This window comes from Lolium perenne, chromosome 3 (genome assembly GCF_019359855.2).
Source record: "Lolium perenne isolate Kyuss_39 chromosome 3, Kyuss_2.0, whole genome shotgun sequence".
NCBI classification, from domain to species: domain Eukaryota; kingdom Viridiplantae; phylum Streptophyta; class Magnoliopsida; order Poales; family Poaceae; genus Lolium; species Lolium perenne.
Genome location: NC_067246.2, coordinates 149,897,406 through 149,904,153, shown reverse-complemented (window position 1 = coordinate 149,904,153; position 6,748 = coordinate 149,897,406).

Sequence of the window (6,748 nt, the reverse complement as noted above, 5' to 3'; positions counted from 1 at the left end):
AAGGCAACAACACCACTAAGGTCAACATGCCCTCTACGAGACCGAAACCCCGGAGAGAACCCAAATCGATGCACCTAATGCAATGGCTAAGAACACCACTAAGATGCCCAAGTTATTCTCTCCCAAATTCCAAAAAAGCTACAAAAGCTATTGGGGGAATAAGGGAGGAAGAACAAAATAGAGGAGGAACACCAAATTACTCCAAGATCTAGATCTAGCAAGATCCCCTCACTTGGAGAGGGATTCAATTGGTGAAGCTCTAGATCTAGATCTCCTCTCTCATTTCCCCCAAAAATATGCAAGAAATAGTGGGGGGATCAAGAGGAGGAAGAAACAACTCAAGGTCAACAATGGAGGAGAGAGAATGGAGAGGAAGAAGTGGTTGAGTCGGAGGTGGAAGAGAGGTATAAATAGGGGGCCCAAAATATAGCTGTTGGAGGCAGAAAAACGGTAAGATTCGCGCCCGAGCGGTACTACCGCTTGTCAAAGCGGTACTACCGTTCGCGCGCGAACTGTGCAGAAAACAGGCGAAAAACAACCCAAAGCGGTACCAAGCGGTACTACCGCTCGAGCGGTACTACCGGGTCGGTACCGGTCCAATACCGGACCGGATCCAGGGGCTCACAGAGACCAAACCGATACCTGACCGATACCTGACCGGTACTACCGCCCTTCCTTTTTTTCTTTAAACTGCGATATGAAAACGGCAATATCTCGAGCTAGGAAACTCCGATTGAGGTGAAACAAATTTTGCTGGAAAGAGGACGACGAGAGCTACCACTACACAAGGTGAAAACATGCAAAAGAGTGAGTGATGATTTTCTCATGGTCATAGAGGTGTAACCTCTCAATATGGTATACCGGGAAAATCATCACCCTTGCACATGCAACATGCGATGCATCCGGAATCCGTTTCCGATGAGCTAGAGCTTGCCATGAGAATGAACACAAACTCTAACTCATCTCATGTATAAGAACCAAGAAGGACTAATAAACATGATGCAATGCATGCAAGGTTTAAGCTCTCTCCGATGATGCGACCTACTATCCTATCTAGCACAAACCTTAACCTTGTGTGTTTCTCTCGAGTCGGCAAACTCCGTCTTCATCCTCTTCAACCTTGTACATGCCACCATCTTCTCCATCTTCAATGCACGCCACCGTCTTCATCCATCTTCTACGCCGTCTTCATCTCTCTCCATCTTCAACACCGTCTCTGTCTCTCTTCGACACCGTCTTCATCATTGTACTCCATCTTTTCCATATTGCAACTTTGAGCCCAACACATGGCTATGGACACGACCTAAGATAGAATCTAAATGCAACCGTTAGTCCATAGGGATTATCATCAATTACCAAAACCACACATGGGGGCTCCATGTTCTTTCACTTACCCTTCCGGCTTGGCCTGGGCAGGGTTATGGACGCCATCGTTTATCTTTAGGACTCTTAGTACAATTTGTATCTTGTTCGTACTCTAACATATTTGATCTTCTGTATGATTTGGATCTTATGTTGTATATTTGTATCTTGACTCGTTGGAGTCGTTGTTGTAATACATGTTTCTTGTGGGCTCTATTGTAATCATGTTGTAATGTTACCGCTCGTGTTAATTCCTCCGTCATCACGTGTGTGATCCATCGCGCACGTCGTGTCGGAGGGCGTCTCAGGATCGATATCGTGCGGATTTCGGCAGATTCACTAGGATCCTCATGGTACCGGTTTCGGGACGTCACAAGTTGGTATCAGAGCCTCAGGTAGACGGTACCCCACTAGTCCAGCCTGTAGGATAACCTTGCCAACGGTCGTTGAGTTTAGAGTGTCAAAACCTATTTTCTAAAATTCGTTGGATAGATCTGATTAGCTCTGATTTTTCTCCTTAGCTCTATTCTTTCTCTTCTTACTTTTGCGAGGTTTTAGTCTTCTCTCTTAACCAAGTTTTCTGAGTCTTAGGTTTCGACGTGGGTTGGATGATGTTTGCCCCTCACCTATTAGGTTCGATCTTCGGAGGTCCCGATGAAGCGCATCATCAACCGCGGAACAACTACTTCTTGTTGGTGGTGTCGACCTTTCTACATGGAGCAACAATTCTTGTTTGTGGTGTCGAGGAGATCGACAAGTCGCCTAAAGACCCGATAGTTCACCTCTCTCCCCCGTACCTTGAGGTGGAACCTCGGGGAGAGGTTCCTTGTTAGTGGTGTCGATTGTAACGGCCCAGGGTAGTACCCCTATTAGATTTGTTTGTGCCCAGGGTAGTACCCCTACACTAGCATGCACTACGACTCACAAGGCAGACCTGATAACCAAACAACAGCTGTAGGAGGTTGGTGGAGGCAATATGGGCTGCTTGAGGTAACAGGTGGATAGGACACGTGACAAGAGCGCAACTTAAGGCTAGCATGAGGGAGAAGGCAAAATAAAATAGATGAGCGACTTCTGCAGGGGCAGAAGTATGGGAAATGCTTGTCTGCTAAAGCTTGCCGAGGAACATCCGGAGAACTTGTCGTATCTCACAACACCACTTCGCGATCCTATCCGAGAAGAAGAAAATGCTGGATCACACAATGTATGCAAGTCTTACTACTACGGATAAAGAAGATCCAGCATGATCAAGATGGTATGCATGACATGGCAACGATGATGCAATGCACTTATCCAATTTAAGCGAAGTCGGAACCCCGGACAAACAAATTAGGTTAGAGTTGAATTTCTACCGACAAAGTTAAGTGTTGATTAGCATGGCATAATATGGCAAGGTGAGCTACATAAAAATTAAACGGAGCTGGGAAAACCATAGTCGGTATCCGGAATACTCCGCATATATGTGAGGTGAATATGCATAACTATCATCGAACGACATGATGTGAGATGCAAACAGATGAACGGATGGCATATTAAGGTTCCTTGCATTTTTCTGATCAATTTTCATATAAAATACTTTGCATTTGAAAATAGGGTTAAAAAGATATGGATTTAGCCAGCTCCACATAGGGAACTAGGCCGAACCTGCCCTGCATGCTGGGCCGGCGGTGGACAGATGCTGGGCGTGCACCAGCGTTGGGCTACCCTGGAGAGAAATGGACTGAGGCGCAAAGCCGGATCTGAAGAAAACAGACAAAAAGGTTACCCTTTTCAGCAGGATCTGGGAATCGGCCTTGGGTCTCACGTGCACAGGATCAAGGAACTTACCACTATCTTATCGATAAGCCGTGTCCGCGGTTATGGACGATTTGGAGCTGTATGACTCGACCATAGACAACTTACACCCGTTGTTAATTAATAATAACTTGCGTAGTAAGTTAGTACAAGTATAATAAATGGTTAAAAATTGTCCACCGTGTGAGTGCCCTTGTAAGTACTTCCTTGCGAGGGGGGAACACATCGACCGTGTTATGTTTGCAGAGTATAGAACTGTTAGTTGTGCGCTCTCTCACCTTATCTTATAGACGACTGTTGTAGAGTGTCTCTATAGGTTTTTAGTGCTTGCGCGCTGCCGCTTAACCCCACCATATTGCATATGACGTTCCTCTTGCGTCCTCTAAGTCCCATACGTGCCTCAAGTACAAAGGATGACTGGTTGACGAATGCTTATACGTCTTGAAGTCTTGTTAAGTACAAACCCGTACTTATTGCTGCTTCTTTGGGACATAACCGGGCAGGTATTAAGTTATGTTTGATGAAGATGATGTTAGCAAGGTTACCCTTCCGGCTTGGCCTGGGCAAGGTTATGGACGCCATCGTTTATCTTCAGGACTCTTAGTCCAATTTGTATCTTGTCCGTACTCGGGCATATTTGATCTTCTATGTGATTTAGATCTCATGTTGTATATTTGTATCTTGACTCGTTGGAGTCGTTGTTGTAATACAAGTTTCTTGTGGGCTCTATTGTTATCCTGTTGTAATGTTACCGCTCGTGTTAATTCCTCCGGCATCACGTGTGTGATCCGTCGCGCACGTCGTGCCGGAGGGCGTCTCAGGATCGATATCGTGCGGATTTAGGCGGATTTGCTGGGATCCTCATGGTACCGGTTTCGGGCGTCACACTTTTATATAGTCATGGAGAGGTCGAAGGGGTGCTCGAGGCGGCCGCACCACCACTAGGCGCGGCCAGGGCTGGCCCGCGCCTAGGCTTGGTGTGGGGCCCTCGTGGCTCTTCTCCGTCTCGTCTTCTGGCTCCGTGAGTCTTCAGGTGAAATAGGGACTTTGCGATATTTTCCGGGAATTTTCCTGAAAGTTGGATTCCTACACAAAAATGAGACAGCTGAGCAATTCTCCTGAAAACATCGTTAGTCTGTGTTAGTTGTATTCAAACACACAAATTAGAGGGAAAACAACAGCAAAAAGTGTTTGGGAAAGTAGATACATTTTGGACGTATCAACTCCCCCAAGCGTAGCTTATTGCTTGCCCTCAAGCAATTCAATGACAACTGAGTGCGATAAAAGAAACTTTCACGAACCTATTTGCTTCATATGATGTATATATTCTCACTATATGATCAAGTACTTAGGCAATTCATAATAAGAAGTATGCAACTAAGGCTACTCAATAGTCATGCAAGCTATGAAAAGATACCAACACAATAATAAGCAACATGAAACATAAGTATCTCCAGGATTGCAATGCTCATAACATGATATGATAAAGTGGTATCTCACTTGCCCTTATTTGTGGAGCAAAACATAAATGCCAAGGCACCTCTGAAGTTCAAGAGAAGATTAGAAGTAAAAATATCGAAAGATACAAGCATCACAGTTATACCACAATTAATCTTATTCCGGGAAAAGCATATTACACTAAGAATGACAGCTATGCTTTCGAGAAGGTGCTCAAAGAAAGGATGGTGAGTCAACATAAAAAGGAAAAGACTGCCCTGCTTAGAGGGAAGCAAGATAACTCATGTGTTAGAGCTTTTTATTTTGAATAATATAGAGGTGTTGAAAATATATTTCGAGAGGTATGCATGTCTATGTCAACGACTGGCATCAAATGATTTATCATCCCATTCATGTTTAATGGCTTCAAGAGCGGCTCCCATAGAGAGAACAATAAAGTTCCTCTTCTCCTTTGTTTAAACAAGCTAAGTTCATGATTCCTCAAGTACATAGTGTTAGGAGATTTATAATATTGGTTTAATTTATATTTAGTGGGTGGGCACCCGCTCCTGCTCTTTTGCAAAATTAAGGACTAGCACATTGTAAATGCTAGTCAAAGTGTGAAGCCATAATAAACATGAAAAATATGATAAAGCATTCAACACTTCCTCATGAGCTAAAACAAAACACAAAACAGGTAATAATTTTGAAGGTTTAAAGGTAGCACACAAGCAATTCACTTTGGAGTGGTGGTGAAATACCACATATAGGTATGTATGGTGGATACAATTGGCAAACTTTGGTTTTTGGGAGTTGGATGCATGAGTAGAGCTCATACTCCGTAGAAGTGAAGGCTAGCAATAGACTGGGAAGCGACCTACGATCAAGAAAGCAGTAACTGTCATAATCATGCTTGCGACAAAAAAAAAATTAACAAAAACATAAAAGTAATACAAGAACTCCGAGGCAAAATAAATCTTCAAGGCTTAAATGAATTTTGTTTAGTCTTATGCATGCATGAGGATGTGCCAAGTCGATTCAAATTAAACATTCAGAGGAGGATACCACAATGTTACCTACTATTAGTAAATTGAAACTAGTCATGAGAGAGCAAAAACTTCTAAGCATCATTAAGTAGCATATACCTTACACGAACGAACTAAGCATGTCCACATAAATGATCATATGTACAAAAACGAAAACAAATAGAGTTCATACCAGCCTCTCACCACATCTCGAATTGTCATGACCGTCATTATTGCTCTTCACTTGTGTGGCTTGAATAATATGAAATGATAACCAAGCTCCAATGGTGTCACATCCCGAAATTTTATAAATTTTGGAATGTAAATGAAAAATAATTTTAATGCTAAATTGTTTGAACTTGATTTAAAATTCACAGGGAATTAAAACTTTCTGAAGTTATTTAAAAGTTATTTCAAAAAGTGGTGTTTTCAAAACCTTTTAAAAGAATCTCTAACATTTCCTATTTTGTTTTTAATGTTTTGAAATTATAAAAGATTTTGTGAGAAAACAAAAACTCTAAAACCCTATCTGCAAAGTAATCCCAAAATAACCATAAAGGCCAATGTGCATGCATGGATTATTTTCTATAAATGAGTTTTAGAAACAAATTTGGAATCATTTGGAGACCTAAACCAAAGTTATGAAAGAAATCAAAATAATCAAACGAAAAAAATGAAGCTGACCATCTGGGTTGACAGGCCTAAGCAGTCCACATGAATCAGCCCACAATGGCATCCTTTTTTTTCCTCTCTTCTTTCTATTTTTTCTTTGGGTCGCATTTTCCTTTTGGCCCATGTAGCCGAGCGACCCAGCCCAGCTGAGCGCTCGCTCTTCTCCTTCCTCCTGCTCTTTTCAATATCCATGGCTACCTTTTCCTCTCCTCTCTGTGGCATTCAATACCACCAAATGGCTCGACATAAATACGAAAGTTACTCTAAATGTTATGAGTCATCCGTTCAGGAAATTATTTCTTCATTTTGCGGTCTTAATCTCCCAATTCAAACCACCACTCCCAATGCTAACCGTCGGCCTTCATCCCCCGATCTCCCTCCTCAGGTCATACCAATGCGAACCGGGATGTCCATTGCGTGTTCCATATCTTCCTCTTCCACTTTTCTTCTGAAATTTG